The sequence below is a fragment of the Triticum urartu genome, chromosome 4A, assembly GCF_056163025.1.
Source record: "Triticum urartu cultivar PI428250 chromosome 4A, HENAU_Tu73, whole genome shotgun sequence".
In the NCBI taxonomy this organism is placed as follows: domain Eukaryota; kingdom Viridiplantae; phylum Streptophyta; class Magnoliopsida; order Poales; family Poaceae; genus Triticum; species Triticum urartu.
The window spans coordinates 42,709,806-42,730,288 of NC_141876.1; the positions used below are offsets into that span (position 1 = coordinate 42,709,806).

Genomic DNA, 20,483 nt, shown 5'->3' on the forward strand with positions numbered 1-20,483 from the left:
GAAATCTACCACGTACAAATCATCTTTCCTATACCCTTCAAACACTAGAGACTTGTCATATTCCATTAGAACAAGGCAACGATATTTTCCAAACATCACGATCATGTTTAAATCACAAAGCATTGAGACAGACATTAAGTTGAAACCAAGGGATTCAACAAGCATGACTTTATCCATGTGTTGATCCTTTGAGATTGCAACTCTACCTAAACCCAATACCTTACTTTTACCAGTGTCAGCAAATGTGATGTGACTCTTGTCGGATGGACGTAAGGTTGAGTCCATAAGAAGGCTTCTCTTGCCAGTCATGTGATTGGTACACCCACTATCAATAATCCATTCTGAAGCTGCTGGTGTCGTACCCTACAGTGCAGTTAGGGGGATAGGCTTCACGAAGAGAATTGTGAAGCAAAAACATTTGACGAACCAGTGGGTTATGAAAGCTTAGATCGAGATTTGGACTGATAGGGCGAGTAGCAAGCAATTCAGGAACAAAGTACATAATAAGACCATTCGGGCATTTGATCTTGCGCCCTACAAGATGTTTAAGGTCCCCAGCAATAGCGTCAGACGATTTTGGTTTTCTGCTGGAGACCCTTCCCTGCAAAAGAGAGTTAAGCTTTCTTAGCCACCCACATCTTCAAGGGTGGCTTAGAAGCAATAAGTCTAAGTGCAGCATCTGAGAACTTTGGCTTTGGAGCCCTAGCAAAAAGTCTTGCAGGAGGACAATAGTACTCATAAGAATAAGAAGAATAGTTCTTGGTCTTATGAACATGGCGCTTTGATGAACCGTGCTCATATTCATAGGCCTGAGTATGGCTTCCCTGCAAAACATTTGCGTTAGTGCGACTCAGGTGAGTCCTCTATCTGTATGAAGCCTTTGGACCGTATGAAGCCTGTGGTCTGGGTTTATGTTCTTCACCTGTGGTGTCATGATGACATTCACAGGAAGATTCTCCAAACACCTTTTCGGCACCCAGATCTTCTTCATAGGCGGTCCATTCCTGCAGTTAGTACCAATATACCTGGCAAACACTTCACCATTCTGATTCTTAAATAGTTAATAGTTTGCATCAAAGGATTCATCAATGACGATGGGATTAGCACAAGTGAAGCCAGATAGGGTGGATGGATCCGCTGAGGGTTCCTTTGCAGCAACCCATGTGGTTTTGGGGTACTGCTCAGGTTTCCAGTAAGAGCCATCAGCATTCATTTTCCTTTCGAACCCAACACCCTCTTTCCTAGGGTTTCGGTTCAAGATCTGCCTTTTGAGGACATCACATAGTGTCTGATGCCCTTTGAGACTTTTGTACATCCATGTTTCAAGCAGTGTCTTCAACCTAGCATTCTCATCAGCAATAGCAGTGGTATCCTCAGCGGAGGGGTTAGTTACCACATCAAGAGTTGAAGATATTGCAATAGTAGCAGCAGTAGAACATTCAGCAACAGAGGTAGCGTTATCACGCTCAATGCATTTAAGACATGGTGGTTCAAATCCTTCCTGAGCGGAACTGATCTATTTGGCGTGAAGTGACTCGTTTTCCTTTTGAAGATCTTCATGAGCCGCTCTCAATTTCTCAAGATCTTGCTTCCTTTGAAGATAATCATAGGAAAGCCTTTCATGAGTTGTTGAGAGCGTTTCATGACGACTTATAAGTTCCTCATACTTAACATGAAGATTTTTTATGTCTTCAATTAAGGACTGAGATCGAGTCATTTCAGCGTCTAGCAGATCATCGCTTTTGTCTAACAGTTTTTGAATATGTTCCATAGCTTTCTGTTGTTCAGTTGCAATTTTAGCAAGTGTTTTGTAACTGGGTTTGGAATCACAATCAGAGTCATCTTCACTAGATGTTTGATAGTGAGTAGTGCGTGTGTTTACCTTGGCACCGCGTGCCATGAAGCAGTAGGTAGGAGCGGAGTAGTCCTTGTCATTTGCATCGGTGTCGGTGATGAAGTCGTTGTCTTCAGTGTTGAAGATGGACTTGGCAACGTATGCTGTAGCCAGACTCGCAACGCCAGAATTGGACTTCTCCTCAGACTCCACCTCTGCCTCCTCAGAAGCAGACTCCTCCTCTGAATCCATTTCCTTGCCAACAAACGCACGTGCCTTGCCAGATGAGCTCTTCTTGTGTGATGAAGACTTGGAGGAAGACTTGGAAGAAGACTTTGAGTATTTCTTCTTCTTCTTGTCGTCAGAGTCATACTCCTTGCTCTTCTTCTTCTTGTTGTTCTCATTGTCCCACTGCGGACACTCAGAGATGTAGTGGCCAGGTTTCTTGCACTTGTGGCATGATCTTTTCTTGTAGTCATAAGCAGAAGCTTCATCATTCCTTGAGCTTGATCGTGAAGACTTTCTGAAGCCTTTCTTCTTGGTGAATTTTTGGAACTTCTTCACAAGCATAGCAAGCTCCTTTCCAATGTCTTCGGGATCATTAGAACTGCTATCGGATTCTTCTTCGGATGTGGAGACAGCTTTTGCCTTCAAGGCACGAGTTCGCCCATAGTTGGGACCGTAGATGTCTCTTTTCTCAGAAAGCTGAAACTCGTGTGTGTTGAGCCTCTCAAGTATGTCAGACGGACCGAGTGTCTTGAAGTCAGGACGTTCTTGAATCATTAGGGCTAGGGTGTCAAACGAGCTGTCAAGTGATCTCAGGAGTGTCTTGACGACTTCATGCTTGGTGATCTCAGTGGCGCCGAGAGCTTGAAGCTCATTTGTGATATCAGTGAGTCGATCAAATGTGAGCTGGACATTCTCATTGTCATTTCTCTTGAAGCAGTTGAAGAGGTTGCGAAGGACGCTGATTCTCTGATCTCTCTGGGTTGAGACGCCTTCATTAACCTTGGAGAGCCAGTCCCATACTAGCTTAGATGTTTCCAAAGCACTTACACGGCCATACTGTCCTTTGGTCAGATGACCACAGATGATGTTCTTGGCAGTGGAGTCCAGTTGAATGAACTTCTTGACATCAGCAGCGGTGACACCTTCACCAGCCTTAGGAACGCCATTCTTGATGACATACCATAGGTCGACATCAATGGCTTCAAGATGCATGCGCATCTTATTCTTCCAGTAGGGATATTCAGTTCCATCGAAGACGGGACATGCAGCGGAGACTTTAATTATCCCTGCAGTTGACATAGCTAAAACTCCAGGTGGTTAAACCGAATCACACAGAACAAGGGAGTACCTTGCTCTGATACCAATTGAAAGTGTGTTATATCGACTAGAGGGGGGTGAATAGGCGATTTTTATGAAAGTCTTCAAAATGTGGAAGTTTCAAAGACAAACGATAGAAATAGACCTATTACCATGCAGCGGAAGGTAGACTACACTAGGCAAACCATAGTCAAGTATTCAATGAAGTGAAAGCACAATGACCTATAGCAGCTAGGTAGTTAGGATCAGGTAGGAAGATATTATGAAGCCAAACAGAACACGCAGTCACTCAGTGAAGACAAAAGATAGTGCAATCATACAATGACTTCACAAGGACCAACAGTAAGTACAGGGAAAGAAAGGATGAAACCAGTGACTCGTTGAAGACAATGATTTGTTAGACCAGTTCCAGTTGCTGTGACAACTGTACGTCTGGTTAGGGCGGCTAGGTATTTAAACCCGAGGACACACAGTCCCGGACACCCAGTCCTGAACACGCAGCTCAGGATACCCAGTCCTCACCGTATTCCCCTTGAGCTAAGGTCACACAGACCTCGCCCAATCACTCTGGTAAGTCTTCAAGGTAGACTCCCAAACCTTCACAGACTTCGTTCACCGGCGATCCACAATGACTCTTGGATGCTCAGAACGCGACGCCTAACCGGCTGGAGGATTCACAGTCCTCAAGTGTAATAAGTCTTCAGATCACACAGACAAGAAGACTTAAGTGATGCCTAACACTCTTTGGCTCTGGGTGGTTAGGGCTTTATCCTCGCAAGGAATTCTCTCTCAAAGGCTTTGAGGTGGGTTGCTCTCAAACGATAAAAGCCGTACTCTAACTCTGAGCAGCCAACCGTTTATGGTTGTAGGGGGTGGGCTATTTATAGCCACTAGGCAACCCGGCCTGATTTGTACGAAATGACCCTGGGTCACTAAGGAACTGACACTGTTCCAATGGTCAGATTTCAAAAACACACGGCAACTTTACTTGGGCTACAAGCAAATCTGACTTGTCCGACTCTGGACAAGATTCGCTCTCGTAGTCTTCACTCGAAGACATAGGTTTTGGTTAAGCATCACTTCAGTCATTCTGACTGGTTCTCTTGGACCCCACTTAACAGTACGGTGGTTCCTATGACTCAACAAAGAAGAAAAAGAACTACGAAAGATCTAAGTCTTCGAGCTCCATAGGCTTCATGCGATGTCTTCTCTTGTCATAGTCTTCAATGTGAATATCTTCACATACCACCTTTGACATCAATGTCTTCATACATTTTTAGGGGTCATCTTTGGTAGGAAAACCGAATCAATGAGGGACTTCTACCTGTGTTATCCTGCAATTCTCACAAACACATTAGTCCCTCAACTAGGTTTGTCATCAATACTCCAAAACCAACTAGGGGTGGGACTAGATGCAGTTACAACGACGGTGGCCGTTGGATGTCCGGAGTGGCATCGGGTCCACACATGACCTAGCCCAAAGGGGAGTTGGTCAGAGTGACCGGGAGAGTGTCATGGCAATAGATTGGTTCTGTTGGAACACCGTTGGTCCACCCGAATGGGAGTACTAGGCCATGGGTTCTGTGGTATGGGTACAGTGTACTAACCTCTGTAGAGTGTATTCAATCTATCGATAGCCGCATCCTCGGTCATGGACACAGTTCGTAGTAGGTCACACCATGGGTCAACATAAATAATTAACCTGCACACTAAAGTTATACTTGTGGCACTTGATATGATGGTTAAGTTGTCGGAATCATCGAGATGGTTTCTCTTGTGATCCAGTGGTGAGCACCGTGGTAAGGCGTTCGTGGTTACGAGGTAACCAAGATGGTAAGCGGGTCCGAGAGACCCTGTATGCATGCACTTTCACCTCATGGGTAGCATGTCATGTTCTTGCATATAATCTGCTTAAATATCATGTTATTGTTTGCCATTGTTGCTTTGTTTGTTGTGAGATTGCGAGTACATTCAACGTACTCACCTGGCGTGTCATGCCAGTTTCAGGAGAAGTCATACCGGAGTTGGAGTTGCATCGTGCATCTAGGCCGTGTCCACATTAGTGTCCCTATGAGATGGAGTCCTACATCGTCGTTCCGCTGCCGAGTAGCTATCGTCGAGGCCCCCAACATTTCTACTAAATAATGTACATATGTTTAGCCGCACCATGTGTGCCGCTTGGCCTCGTTAACTTATGTATCATCAGACCTATGTATCCACAAGAGATCAATAAAGCGGTTATCTTTCTATACCAAGTTGTTGTGTGTTGCCGGAAGACTTGATCTCTGGGCTGGCAATGCAAGGTAAACCAGTTGCTCTGAGCCGGGGTGCCACAGATAGACTCTACGTTCGCATACAACGGGTGTAAGCCAGTTTTACACATGCAGAATACTTTAAACTTGACGAGTCTAGTATGTACAGACATGACCTCGGAACACAGGAGACCGGAAGGTCGAACATGAGTCATATAGTAGATATGATCAACATGGAGATGTTCACCATTGATGACTACCCCATCTCACGTGATGATCAGACATGGTATCACTTAGACAACTTGAGGGATGTTGATTTAAGTGGGAGTTCATTAGTAATTTGATTAACTGAACTAATTATCATGAACTTAGTCTTAATAGTCTTTGCAAAATTTGTGTTGTAGATCAATGGCCCGCGTTGTAGTTCCCCTAAATTTTAATGTGTTCCGAGAGAAAGCTAAGTTGGAAGATGAGGGAAGCAACTATGCGAACTGCGTCCGTAACTTGAGATTATCCTCAGTGTTGCACAAAAGGCTTATGTCCTTAATGCACCGCTTGGTAATGCACCCCCTCAAGGCTCTCCTCTAGCTGTTATGAATGTCTGGCAGGCACATTCTGATGACTACTCGATAGTTCAGTATGCCATGCATTACGGCTTAGAACTGGGGCTCCAAAGACATTTTGAGCACCACGGAGCATATGAGATGTTTGAGGAGCTAAAATTGGTATTTCAAGATCATGCCCGGGTTGATAGGTATGACACCTCCAACAAGTTCTTTAGCTGCAAGATGAAGGAGAACAGTTATGTTAGTGAGCATATACTCAAAATGTATGGGTTTCACAACCGCTTGACTCAGTTGGGAGTTAATCTTCCAGATGACACGGTCATTGACAGAGTTCTCTAGTCACTGCCACCAAGCTATAAAGGCTTTGTGATGAACTATAATATGTAAGGGATGGAGAAAACGATTCCCGAGCTCTTCGTGATGCTTAAGGCCGCGGAGGAGAAATCAAGAAGGAGCATCAAGTGTTGATGGTTAAAAAGACCACTAGTTTCAAGGAAGGCAACGGAAAGAAAGGGAACTTCAAGAAGAACGGCAAGATAGTTGCCGCTCCCGTGAAGAAACCCAAGGCTGGGCCCAAACCTGAGACTGGATGCTTCTACTGCAAGGGGAATGGTCACTGGAAGCAAAACTGCCCCAAGTATTTGGCAGATAAAAAGGTTGGCAACGTCAACAAAGGTATATGTGATATACATGTTATTGATGTGTACCTTACTAGTGCTCGTAGTAGCGCCTGGGTATTTGAAAAATAATTATAATTTATGAAATCTTAAATAAAATTATAAAGTTTGTTCATATTTGAAAAAATTATAAAGTTTGTTCATATTTGAAAAATAATTTTTGAAATCTTAAAATTGTTTATGTTTTAAAAAATATCCGTCATTTCAAAAAATCACAATCTGTAAAAAAGTTTTCACAATTTTCAAACATGCTTCTAATCTGAACGTTGTATTATGCTGTTAAACATTTCTATTTCCTGAATGTCAACATTAACTATTGTTGGAGTGGTAGGTGCTCTCGTTATGCTGCAAGAGGTCCCAACTTCGATTCCTGTTCAGCACAATGCATAAGTTTTTTTATTGGCGATGGATAGGTGTTGGAGCGCTGGCCGAAAGTTTCGGCCGATCGGCCCCCAGCCGTCTGACACGATGTGTAATTGCCATTAGATGCGAGTCCTCATCCTCATGTATATCCTTCGGTACAAGAGATCTCAGGGAAAACATGGCCGTCACACTCGCCCTTAGCCACTGCGCCCTATTGATTGTTGCTTGTCGAATGTGACGCCGTAATAGTTTGCATCGCCGGTTGTAGCAAAAAATTGACCTCATCCGTAGTAGCAAAAGTAGACGGTGGTAGACGGCGGTTGCAACAAAAATTGTCCTCACCGATAGTACCAAATTGTCTCACCGGTAGTAGCAAAAAGTAAATGGTGGTAGACGGCGGTTGCAGCAAGAATTTGTCCTCTTCGGTAGGGGTCGTCGGCGATGGCAGATCCAGGATTTCAAGCTTGAGTGTTCAATTTTTTTTACCCAATGTGATACCTAAAATATTTACATAGAAAGAACTTTTTCCCCTATCACAGTGACAATACCTCAAGCAGCTTAAGGACATGGCTAAAATTGAAGATTACTTACTATGCAACCCTGCAATTTTCATGGTCATAAGAAAGAACTTTTTCCCCTGTCACAGTGACAATACCTCAAATAGCTTAAGGACATGGCTAAAATTGAAGATTACTTACTATGCAACCCTACATTTTTCAGGGTCATAAAAGGCGTCTATGTAATAGATGAGATGGTTCAAAATAGAGATGGTAAGGTAACTGGAAACAGTGATCAAGCTAGTGGTGCTGGGCCAGTCGGGTCGTTGGACGAGGTGCACGAGGCTTGTAAATGATCGTGATGTTCATTGCTTAAACTACACCATGGTTAACACACATATAACTAATAGTCTTTTCATTCCATAATGTAGTGTGTCTGTGCTCCCCGAGATTCAAGTTTGACCGTAAATTTTGTTAGGATTTAATTAATCCTATTAATCCCTGCTTTTCCTAATTGAGGCGGTTGTCTCATGTCTCTTCGGACGCACCTCTTCGGAGACTATATATATGTGTAATCTTATCATCAATAAAGACAACTGTTTACTTTACATCCTTGTGGATTGTCTCTCGTTCTCTACTCGAGACACGTTATCAGCACGTAGAATCTGCCCCGAGCAATTGACGATGCGAAAAGAAGAAACCGTCGCGCGGCCGCGGAGACGCTCGGCCACAACGCCTCTTCTTCCGGCGCGGTGCCGCGACGCCAGTGAGTAACGGCAATGGCGGCGGCGGCAACATGCATCGGCAACGTCTCGAAGCATGCATCCATTCATCTGCACGGTTGGCTGCGCAGGGACATGCTCCGGCAGCGCCTCGAAGCATCCATCCATCCGTACAGGATAGTAATCATCAGATGTCAATTTTGGTTGTCTTGTGATTAAGAAATCCAGAGTAAGAAGTATCTAATCAATTGCGCTTCATCGAATCTGCCCAGCGATGAAGCAAAGTCCGGTCGCTCCCTGCATTCATCCATCGAAGTAGCGGCTATCTCTGCCGCTCGCGCGCCGGCGCCGGCGCCCCTTCGACTCGGCTTCTCCAGAGGTCAGCGCGGCGCGGTAGCACCCTGCTCCACTCCGGCTCTACGCGCGGTTGGCACAGCATGCAGTCACGCTACGCCGCATCTCCTAGCTATGTCTGCCCCGGACGGCGGCTCATCAGCGTCCTCCGGTGGGGTTGCTCAAAAGCGCCCTCACGCACGGCAGTGGCTCATGGCTGTCCTCTGGTGGGGTTGCTCAAAGCGCCCTCACCCCTCAGGCACGGCAGTGGCTCATGGCTGCCTACGGCCATACCATTTTCTTCTTTTGCAAAACAATTTCATTGCGATTGAGATTAATTTTCTCTCGTAAGATATTAATTCACTTTGCTAAATTATCTTGCAACTTTATACAAGATCATCTCATTTAATTTGAGATCTATACAATTCAAGTTTTCACTTGAACGTCAAGTTCGCAACATCATTACTATTAATTACAATAGTAGTGTATTTCTGTTGAGTACGATGTATTCCAAAATGTATGTATCTCCGTGTTTAACACATGTCGAGATTAATACGTCAATTTGCAATTGAAATTTTCAATTTCATGCAAATACAGATGCAAAATTCAAAGTGATTTCGTCAAATTGATGCTTGGGATCACAAGGTAGTCATATGGATCTACTGCCTACGCAGATTATCGATGACTACTGATAAAGCTTACATTTTATTGTTTTCGACATTATGATTGCTTTACAAAGTGCTCTCCCACACATTTTACTAAGTCATGACATAAGGCATTACGAGTGAGTATCTACTGATTTCATCAGACTATACTCCCTAGTGCTGCGAGATCTACTCTATTTTGAAGATTATCTTCAAGGTGTCATATTTAGCAATTTGAGATTCACACTAATGGTTTCAAGATAACTTCTTGAAATACCCATTGATTTTGCGAAAGTTCATTACAACATCAACCATGATGGTCTTTAATTTATTAAACGTAAATTGATTATCTCTGGTTTACCCATAGCGGTAACATATGGCTATAGAATTTGAGGCATTCGCCCTCAATGGCCACCACTGCCCTATCTAGGCCATGGACATCATGATCACTCTTGTGTCTCGTGGGATAATGTGTGTAATCCAGGATTCACTTCTGGTCAGGATCGCACCGCTAACAGAAAAATGTTGTCTTATACATTATAAGGCATTAGATTCAGATCTCAGCATCTGGTTATTCTGTATTATCAATTCTTGGGACACAATAAACTCAAGGGCAAACTTCAACCTTCAACCCGACATCACCAGTGATGACAGGATCCTATGGACACGGAGAACATGTGGTTGAATATGACTCAACTAACATGTTTGAAGACATTGTTTAGTCTCTCAATCTCCTGAGTGGTCAACATAATTTATGTCCATTTATGATGTTCTAATAAGAACATAATTATTGTTGTCATCATATATTATTGTATCAGCACTTTGGTACAAGTACATTTGTATGTATTCTATATATCTGAGTGATTTTCATATTGAGAATCTTCATGTCTATATATAGATTTCTACGGGTGTCAATCTGATGAAAGATGACATGTGCCTTGTGGATATATGCACCATAAGCTCTATACTCAGGGAAGTGAAATGTTTCCACTCTCGTTGAGAGAAAGGATATATTTTAAAATCGCTAGGCGCGATGAGGTATTTGTTGGCTCAATCGAGTCATATTTACTATCCCTGTGGGTACTTGAGTAATGCCAGGATGATTTATTGCTTCCTGGTTTAACTCGTACCCTACTAAACTATAGAGGTATCGTCAAAACAGTTTCATAGAGAAACTTATGACAACAACAAAGAGAAACAACTTCTCTTTACCATATATGCAACGGATATGGCAAGCACATTCTCTATGTATCATCTGGATTGTACTACACATACAACTCAACTCGTAGCACATGTTGCATACGAGATAGTTTTTCAGAGTGTCTTGTACATGACAAACTTGGCATACTTGCCTTGGTCATAGGGACATTGGGTTGAAACCGAAACTATCAGCAATTCCAATAGTTGATGGTTGTTATGATGCTAAATTTTATCAACATTTGGATATTATGCGCACTACAAGTGACACGGGGAAGCTAATTTTAAGGCTCGCACACCTTAAAGTCTATGCTGGACCACTCAGACTCCTTGAATGCATCAAGTCGAGGTAAGTGGTTCTTCCAAGCCATTGAGTAGACTATTCAGGTATTCCATGGTTCTAAAAGACATATCTACATGATGGTCTTAAGTGTGTGCTTTATTCACACGAAACCATTGGCTCATTATCCTGACATCGATTTCAAGCAAATTGAATGGACAATATTGCAGAATTCTCCTTGAGGGCCTTCTCTATGGCCTTTGGATTGAAGTTTAGCAATTTGTCCTAATGTCTAGACTCAAAATGGTTTGGTAGAATCCTATCCAAAGAGTTAGGCGCATTTCATTATCTTTACTTTGGAATTGCAACTTACCAACTTTACGTTGGAGTCATGCAGTTTTACACGCTCATGACAAAACTGTATAATCTTATTCCCCTCTATCTTTGATATGTGGATATCTACCAAGTATTTCCTATCTGCGGTAATTCGGTTGCATACCGATATCACCACCCGGCATACATCATTAGCCCCTCAACATATAGTTGGGATCTATGTGAGGAATAATTGTATTTCCGTCAATACCTCAAGCCCCTCGCATGGGGAGTTATTCAAGGCCAATATGCTGATTCAATGAGGAACATTTCCAAGCATTAGGGGGAGATTTCAAGTACCATAAAGAATGCCAGGAAATTAGTGGAATGTTCAACACATTTCTGCCTCAAATCCATAGATATGAACTATGTGTTCAGAAGATTTGCAACACATTGCAAATAACATGCCAGATTCATTTACGGACTATAAAGGTGTCACACAATCCTACAATCCTGAAAAAGTACGCTTGAAAGAGTGGAGGTCCCAACAAAAACCACTCCACTCCCCGTTCAAAGCAACAGGGGGAGATGTATGGCAAAAGTACATCAGGATTCAACTTCTCGCAAGAAAGGATATCAAGGCCTGTGAATTAGTAAATGCAAGTCAACTTCATGTTGACAGACACCTAATGGGTAGTATACACCCAGTGGATGGGAAACCTCCACCAACTCAGGTCATAGTGCACACAATGACCGGGACATCGGAATACCCGACTCAATCGCATTGGGAAATCGCGAGCAGTCACCATGGGTAATGATATTTCATCAACTCTATATTGATATATAGATTCTGGAGAAACATATAACTAGAAATCTACAATTGTCGACATACATTTCCCAACTAGATTGCAAAACCTTTCACATGATTCAGGTCTAAAGACCATGGCCATGGCAAAGTGTGAACAACACTCGGACTGAACTCAAGCAAAGGGTATAATCTAGGTAGAAATGATCTTGCTCAATAATGGAAAGGTATTCATAAGCAATACCTACACCAGTTTTTTTCTGGAAACAGAATTGAGAACAACGAGGTGGTGAAATAAAGAGAAAGTATTGTAGCACAAGGGTTCACGCAGATACGCATCTATTCTCCAGAGGTGGAATCTCTTTCCGATAACTTATATCATTGGCAGTACAAAATTATCTATCTCTACAGTTGATAGATGTAGTGATTACATATCCATGTCGATCACTAGATTCAGACATATATGATTGATTTCCGATGGAATCTCAATTCTGAATCGAAATACAAAATGCAACATACATTGTGTAAAACTAGTAAGTCACCATACGACTTATTGTGGTCGGTATATATGGTACAACCGACGTGGTGAGTTCCTTATACAAAAGGATTACTCCTGCAAAGATGATTATCCATGTTTGTATGTCTGCAATGACGACACATGTAATCATCTAATGACGGAGTTTAAATGAAGGATTTGGGTAAACCAAAACACCGCTCGTTACTGCAACTTGAGCACCTTCATTCATGCATTATGGTATACTATGTTGTCTATATCCAAAATATATTGGAGAAATTCATTGTGGACAAATCTTATCCATCCATAACTCTCATGGTAGTTCATTCTCTAGACGTAGAGAAAGATCTATTTAGACCAAGAGATGACGGAAATGAGATATTGGGACTCAACGTTCCATAATGCCATTGGATCCACCAAACACAATTGGTTGGTACTCAAGAATATCTTTCGATATCTCTAAGGCATCAAACATCTTGTCCTGGTTTTTCAGTTTCACAGAAAGTGTGAACACCGATATCATTGGATACATCATCAGATCCCCACTATGTCAGATCGTAGACAAGTTTAGTGTTCCTACTAGGTGTGGTAGCCCCCTCATGAAGAGTCTTCGAAACAGACCTCATGGCTACATTCACCAACCATTATCTCAACGATAATGTTTCTTGTGTTGCCCGGATGCAAACATGTTACATAATAAGCAATATCACTATATTGCATATCTTGCAAGTCAGATCATGCGACTGATTTGTTCAGCGGGTCTCTACCAACTTCTATGTTTTGGTATGTGATGGCTTCGAATTTTGCAAGAATCAGGGGGAGTATCTTCCTGAATTGTTCCTGTTCAATGCATCATATTATACTATTTTTCCCTTCATGAGTTTACTTTACAGGTTCTCATAAAAAATTTTAATGAGGTAATATCAACATGAGATCATATGTCATACTTTCTGTTTTCCCCACCGGGGTTTTTGGGAAAGTATATATGACATATTTATTGTCCTCTAAACTCTATGAGTTTTCTCGTGTTGAGTTAAAAGAGACAATGACCATTATATGTTGTGTCATTTTTTCCTTATTTTTTCCACTGGGTTTGAAGAAGTTTTAGCAACATATCAAACACCTATCTTCTCATATTTTCCCACAAAGTTTTTGAAGGAGCTTTTTCAAAATGATGATACTTACACTAACAAGCATGGATTAGGACGAGTGTTAGGATTTAATTAATCCTATTAATCCCTGTTTTTCCAAATTGAGGCGGTTGTCTCATGTCTCTTCGGACGCACCCCTTCGGGAGCTATATATATGTGTAATCCTATCATCAATAAAGACAACTGTTTACTTTACATCCTTGTCGATTGTCTCTCGTTCTCTACTCGAAACAAATTTAACCAACGAGACCGATTGTGGCGGAAGTAAAAAGTTATACCATTGAATTCGTATTTTCGATATGAATTCAGTGATATAATTTTTGTCCCGCCGCAGTCGGTCTCGTTGGTTGAGTTTACGATCAAACTTGGGTCTCGGAAAGTAGGGGCACACTATTTGTGATAATTGAAGGGAGTATATACCATATATAGAGTTTTGTCACCAAAATATTTGGGTGTACAGTCTACATCCATGACCTTAGGTGGATCCGCCCTTGGTTGTCAGGAGCGGGGACAACATGGAATTTGAGGGAGGTGGGAGGAAGAGATCGCCATTAAGGAAGAGAAAAATATGGGTATAGGAGAGGTCCCTTTGATGGCGAAGAAGACGATAAAAAAAACTACAAGCGCCTCTTTGTATTTGGGCCAGACTTTGACCAACTATAGACTACTAAAATACGTAGTATATGCTTTAAAAAAATTAGATTATTTGATTTGTATTTGAAAGAGCTTTTCAACAATATAGCTTTTGTGACATATAGTTTATGTTTCGTTGGTTAAAATTTTAGGTCATACTTAAGACCAAAATAAAAGAGGGCCTAATAAACCTACCTAGGATATAACGGAAGGAGAAAAAAACGACGAGCAGAGAGAGTAGCTGGTTCATTGTTCAGGCAGGTAAACAAACGGTACATGTATGGCCCCACATGGCCTGCGGTTACAGTGATAAAAGACAAACTAAACTGATAATTAAGATGGCTTCTCTCGAATGCTTTTCATCATCCATCTAATGCTTCATTTCCATCCTTATAGATTCTCTGTTGGCCTGGCTTTGTCACTGGATGAAGACTCTCCGTGTATGAAAACATGTCAAAGATGAAGATATCTTGACCAACATAATCAAAGGACCCAACTCTAGGATTCTTACCTCAGCTGATCCAGACGAACCACTTCCCTTGCATCTCGACCGGCATCAGCATAGTGGTAAAGACTATTACCACTGCGAATAAGCAAAACATATTCAGGAATGACCGATAAAGTTTTGTATAGCTCTGGCTTAGGTAAGATAATAACACGGTGTTGAATCCATTCATGACCGTCAACAGAGTGCAGCATCCATATTACTTGTTTCCCATCAAGGCATTGAGCTAGGCATAGTTCTCCACCTAGCTCAATAAAGTTGAGCTGCTCCCCTTTGCATGACTGAAGTTGAGGATGGCATATGAAACTAAATGTTTCATCTTCTAAACTGAAGCGAAGAACACCTTGTGGGCACCTTTCAACGAGTTCATCCCACACGAGCAAAAAAAAAAGAGCCCTTAAAGTGCGTGACGGTCCCCGGCTCAATTGGCAACGGTGGATCCTCCGCAACACTCCGCCAGGAGTTATCATCACCACCGATAGTAAAGATTTCCATTCCCACACTATAAGTCCTCGTAGAAAAATTTATTGAACGGTAAAAGAAGCGAGCAACCTTGTACTTACTCGTGCGAGGGTCAAGGCCCAAACCGACAGTCGGGAATAGCCACTCATCCTTTTGGCCATTACACAACTTAAGGACATCATGTATTGCTGGGTTGAAGACATACACCTTGGTGTTGGTCGGGAGCACTACAAGCCCATCACAGTGCACCATGTTGTGAACTGACCCAAACTCGCCACGGAAGGTTGTTGAGTGAACAAGGCACGCATTGTCCTGGCCCTCTTGCCATGAGTAGAAGGGGATAAAGTTGGAAAAGGTGGTCGGCCAGGCCTCACTATCGATCACCTTGTCCAGGGTATGTGGGGTAATGAGGAAGGAAGGCTTGCGTTCTTGGTTCTTGGCAGATTGTTGGAGATGTGAACCGATGAAGCATGGATGAGAGATGATAGCATGCCAAGTCTTGTTGACGGACTTGAACCTTATGATAGATTTAACAGGCAGCCGGACAAGAGTCTCAAAGACAATCTCGTCAGGTATCACAGGAACCTGCCGTCGCACTCTCCGCTTGTATACCTTCAGTATTTCCAGGATGGTTTTCAAGCTCACAGCCATCACAGCCTTCGTCGCGTCCTAAATGCACCAACAAGACAATGTTAATCTTGGTGAGAGTGCATATATATTTGAGCAGAATCAGGTACGTGCTCTGTTGATAGACATGAAAACATATCGGACTACCGGTTCCCAAACCGATCAGGACACCAGGCGGTCGACAACTCGGACCGATCCGGACACCAGGCAGGTAATCTGCTGATAGACATGAAAACGGATCCGACTGCCGGTTCCAGACCGACTCGACAACTCCGCCGGCCAGCGGAAAGAGTAGCTATTTTTTCGACAAGAGATAATTGATGTTTTTTAGTGTGACCAAAAAAAAAATAGGAGAAGTAAACTTCCATCATTCAGGGGACGGATATGTCCCAAAAGAATCCACTATGGGAGCAAAGTAGAAGTGAAACACGAAGTAACTTACATCATCAGACCCACCGTACAAGGCCACCTGAAGCCCGCGCTGCCAAAACCTAACATGAGAGGACAAGCCCATTCACTCAAAGCAATCGGTGGACATTGGACCTTTGGTTCCCTCTTTGCGCTCGCAAATGGTTATTTTCAAGAAAGCTATGGCCAGATCTAGATCTGGCGCGTGCTCTCCGCGTATCACAGGATCTCGCGCAAAATGATAGGAACCGGGGCTAACTCCAAAACGAATAGCCGGATGCCGGTGGAAGCGTGTGGAATAAGGCGGCGGCGTAGGGGCGGGCTGGGGAAGCGTTGGGAGAAGACGGCGGCCAGGCGGGAAGGGTTGGAGAAGGCGGCGGCGGGGGGAAGGGTTGGAGAAGGCGGCGTAGAAACTAGAAAAGGGTTGGAATTAGGCTTTTTCATTTTAATTAGGGTAGGAGGGGAGCTATATCAGATGGCTGAAAGCTCACCTGCTCACCTGAAATCGCGCAGCCCAGAAGCTCGGCCCACTACACCTCCAATAACTAATGGATTCTCCAAAAAAGAAAAAAAAACTCATGCGTCTCGAGAAAAAAACTTACCGAGATAAACTCATGCTCGGCCCACAAACCCACAAACCCTCCTCGATCGATCAGGTCCTGATTGATCCTGGGGGCTGCTTTCTTATCGCCACCGTTGTTTTCGAGGGTTTCACTAGGGCTGTAGCCGCCGACGCAGCAGCAGCAATAGAGTGTTTGGTCCTCTTATCTTTGGCTGTCACCTTAGGCGCTGAGAGATGGAAGACCTCGCATCTTCAAGAATCCTATATTCTTTTGTCATCATCTAGTGATTAGCGTATTTTGTGAGAATAAATTTACTTTCGTTCTTCTGGTGATGTCATGAGATTAGAGAGTTTTCTGTTCTCGTAGATCTGATTATTCGGATCTGATGAGTTTATGTTACACTTCCCCACCGTCTACTTTGCGACTCTTATTTGTTTTTAACGCCTCCCTCCCCCGCCGGCGGCCACTCCGGCCCCGGCGTCCACCTCCCCTCTCCACGCCGATGACCACCCAGGTCCCCGGCGTCCACCCTCCCCCCCGCCGCCCAGCGCTCCCGCGTTCCCCGCCGTGGCCTCCGAATCTGCGAGCCCGGGTTTGGTGTCTTCGAGGCTGCGTCCGCTGGTCTCGGGTTTGGGGCTCTCGGCCTCGTCGGGCTCCGCATCTTCGACCGGGCCATCGGCGCCCCCCTCGTCCCCGCCCCGCCCGCGGCGGCTGGTGCGGCGGCACCATGGAAAAGGCCAGGCCCTTCTCGCAAGGCGCTCCGGCGAAAGCGGAAGGCTTTCCAGAAGCAGGCGACCACTGGCAGATCCAGGGCGCGCTCTCCTTCTTCGTCGCCGGAGCGCAGGGAGATTCCGTCAGACCTTTTTGGTCTGTGCTTCAAGTGCTTCCGGGAGGGTCACCGCCGGGATGAATGCACCTTTCCGCCGCTGTGCATCCGCTGTGGCCTTGAGGGGCACATCTCCATGGAGTGCAAGCGGCCTCGGAGTCCCGGGTCGGAGGAGGATCTCCGGCGGGAGGCGTTGGCTAAGGTGGCACGGACCGCTCTGCCACTGGTGCCAGCCGGAATCGCGAGCAGGCTGTCTCCGGCCACTCAGCAAGCCCCTCCCCAGGAGGGGCCCTCGTCAGTGGCGGGTGACACCGCACCTGTGGATTTCGGGCTGGCAGTGGCGAGCAACTCTGGTGCCCCCTGCATCCTCCTGCGGACCCGGAGATAGATGACCTGGAGCGTCGCCTTCAGCTGGCGGTGGTGGCATATGTCGGAGGTCCTCGGCCTCCTGTGTCTTGCCAGGATGCCGCTGAAGCCATCTCTGTCCAGTTGCGTATTCCCCGCCACTGCTTCTCCGTTCACAAGTTCCATCCCGAAGACTTTCTTGTGCTGTTTGTGAGGACTGAATTTCGCAATAAGGCGCTGGCAGCGGGCTCTGTCGAGCATGGTTTCTCCAAGCTCTTCGTCAAACCATAGCTGCGGCAAGCCTAGGCGGTGTCCAGAATCATGTGCTCGCAAATTGACCTGATGATTGAGGGAGTGCCTTCTCACATTTGGACCAGAGAGACGGCGGCGGAGCTGCTCGGCTCCTCCTGCCTTGTTGAGAGTTTGGCTCCTGAGACCGCAAGCCGAGAAGAGCTCTCCCTGTTCAAAGTTCGCGCTTGGTGTGTCGATCCAGACTCGGTGCCCGTGGACAAGCTGCTTTGGGTGCCGGAGCCAGAGGCAGCATTTGATCCGGCCGCGCACCAGCCTACGTCCAGACAGTTGTTCGAATACAAGACCTTGATTCATATTGGGAGGATTAGGGAGCACGATGGCCCGGAGGCTTGGCTGAGGCCGCCCAGCTCGGATGGCAGCGGTCAGAGTGGACTGCCTGAGGACTCCGATGACTTCTCTAGCATGGGTGAATGGCGTGTCTTGCCATGGACTAGGGGTGTCCGTGATCACCGCGGAGGTGTGCAACCGCCACGCGGGATGGGTGGTTCCTACCGGCATGCGCTCCTTGGACGCATCGGGCCCTCGTCCTGGGGGCTGCCGCCTATGGAGCATGGCGGAGCGGCGACGTCCCGTCTTCCGGTGGTGCCCCCTGCTCCGGTCCAGATCGGCAGGGATGTTCACGCGCGGTCTGTGGCAGCACCAACGGTGGCACCGATGATGGTTCGGGAAGATGCAGAAGATTCCACTCCTCAGGTGGGGCCGCTACGGCCGCTGGGGCCCGAGCGGGTGGTGACGCCAGACCCTGCGCAAGACACAACTGTTCTGTCGCCTTCGGTTGTTCCCCGGGAGACTGCTTTTGACCAGGGCTGTGTGGTGGAGGTTGCGCTGCAGTCTGGCCCGGCTGATCCGCCCAATGTGGAACTGGCGATTCAAACTGCCCATGTCCTATCCGCTCAGGAGGGGTCGGTGGAGCCTGAAGCTGCTGTTAGGCGTGACAGTGGGGCCAGTCCGGTTTCGCCTGTTGGAGATTCCCTGGGGGCCCACTGGCCTTCTTCTCCCCTCGCCCCCCAAGGTTGCTTCGGTGGATGTTGTGTGTCCAGTGGTGCCATTGGCCAACGTTGAAGGCTGGGCCCCCAGTGCTGGAGATTCTGTTACATGCGACAAATGGAAATAATGATGGATCGATCCTGGAGGTCTCTGGCTCGATTCCCACGCCGAGCGGGTTGGACCCCAATATGACCACGTCCCGGGTTGGCATGCAGGCCATGCAGGCCATGCAGCCCATGCAGCTTTCGTCCGAGGAGAGATCTGAGCTAGCTGTGCTTCCGGCGGTGCCCAACCTAACATCCAAGGAGCAAGCTGCCCTATACAACATTAAGACTTTTTGTGCTGGCCTTCTCAAGAAGCTTGCTCCGCCGCTACTCAAAGAATTCGAAGGGATGAGTGGAGTTCGTGCTGGGCAGGACCCTTTCACGCCTCGGCGCGCGACTCGCTCGACTTGCATTGGTGGACCTAGGAAGTCCAGGGCGTCGGCTGCTGAAACTGTTCTCCTCAAGACCCTGGGGTTTGACTGCGAGGACCTGGCGATCTCCGAAGATGCGCTAGGTCAGCTCAGGACGGTGTTTGATTCTCCTCTACAGGAACCACAGTTGAGAGCTATTGCAGACATCTTCGGGAAGGCGATCCCTCTCGACCTTGGCGATGCGTTGGAGACGACTGAGTCGGTTATGGTCCAATAGGAAGCCGGTGGGAGACACGGGAGCTTCTCCCCCTGATGTCGTGCGACGCGATGGAGTTGGTGTGCTGGAATGTGCGAGGCCTCAATAGTCCAGCAAAAAGAAAGGCGCTCAGAGAGTTCGTGGATTCTATGCTAGTGGCGATAATTTGTATTTTAGAAACTAAGCTCGACTTGGTAGATAAATTTGTAATCCTACAATGTATGGGTCCTAATTATGATGGCTTTACTTATCTGCCAGCGTCCGACACGAGAGGTGGGATCTTTCTGGTTTGGGACTCCACTAAGGCCTATTGACAAATTGTGTCAATGATACAAACTTCATTACGGGTTTTGCGTCACCAAAGGAGGGCTCCCCTTGGTGGTTGTCGGTGGTCTATGGGCCACAAGAAGACGAGCAAAAGGTTAGTTTTCTTCAGGAGATTTCGGAACGTAGGATGTTGTGCCCTGGTCCATGGTTGGTAATTGGTGACTTCAACCTAATCCTATACGCGGCAGACAAAAACAATTCGGCGCTGGATCGTCAAATGATGGGGAAGTTCAAGCGCTGCGTGGACGATCATGGTCTGAAAGAGCTATTCCTCCATGGCCGTAGATTCACGTGGAGTAATGAGAGGGAGGTACCAACGCTCACCAAAATTGATCGCGCCTTTG

The 20,483-nt window shown here is 45.7% G+C and overlaps 1 non-coding gene and 1 pseudogene across 1 annotated transcript; one reads left to right on the top strand and one right to left on the bottom strand.

Annotated features, from left to right (window-relative positions):
- Nucleotides 1-14,336: 14,336 nt before the first annotated feature.
- LOC125550509 (uncharacterized) lies at nucleotides 14,337-16,608 on the bottom strand. The gene is made up of 2 exons (XR_015600221.1): nucleotides 16,143-16,608; nucleotides 14,337-15,742 (listed from the first exon to the last, which is right to left on the bottom strand). It is a non-coding gene; the product is annotated as an uncharacterized LOC125550509 (transcript).
- A 114-nt stretch (nucleotides 16,609-16,722) lies between these two features.
- On the top strand, nucleotides 16,723-19,833 carry LOC147974673 (uncharacterized; annotated as a pseudogene).
- The last annotated feature ends 650 nt before the right edge of the window (nucleotides 19,834-20,483 follow it).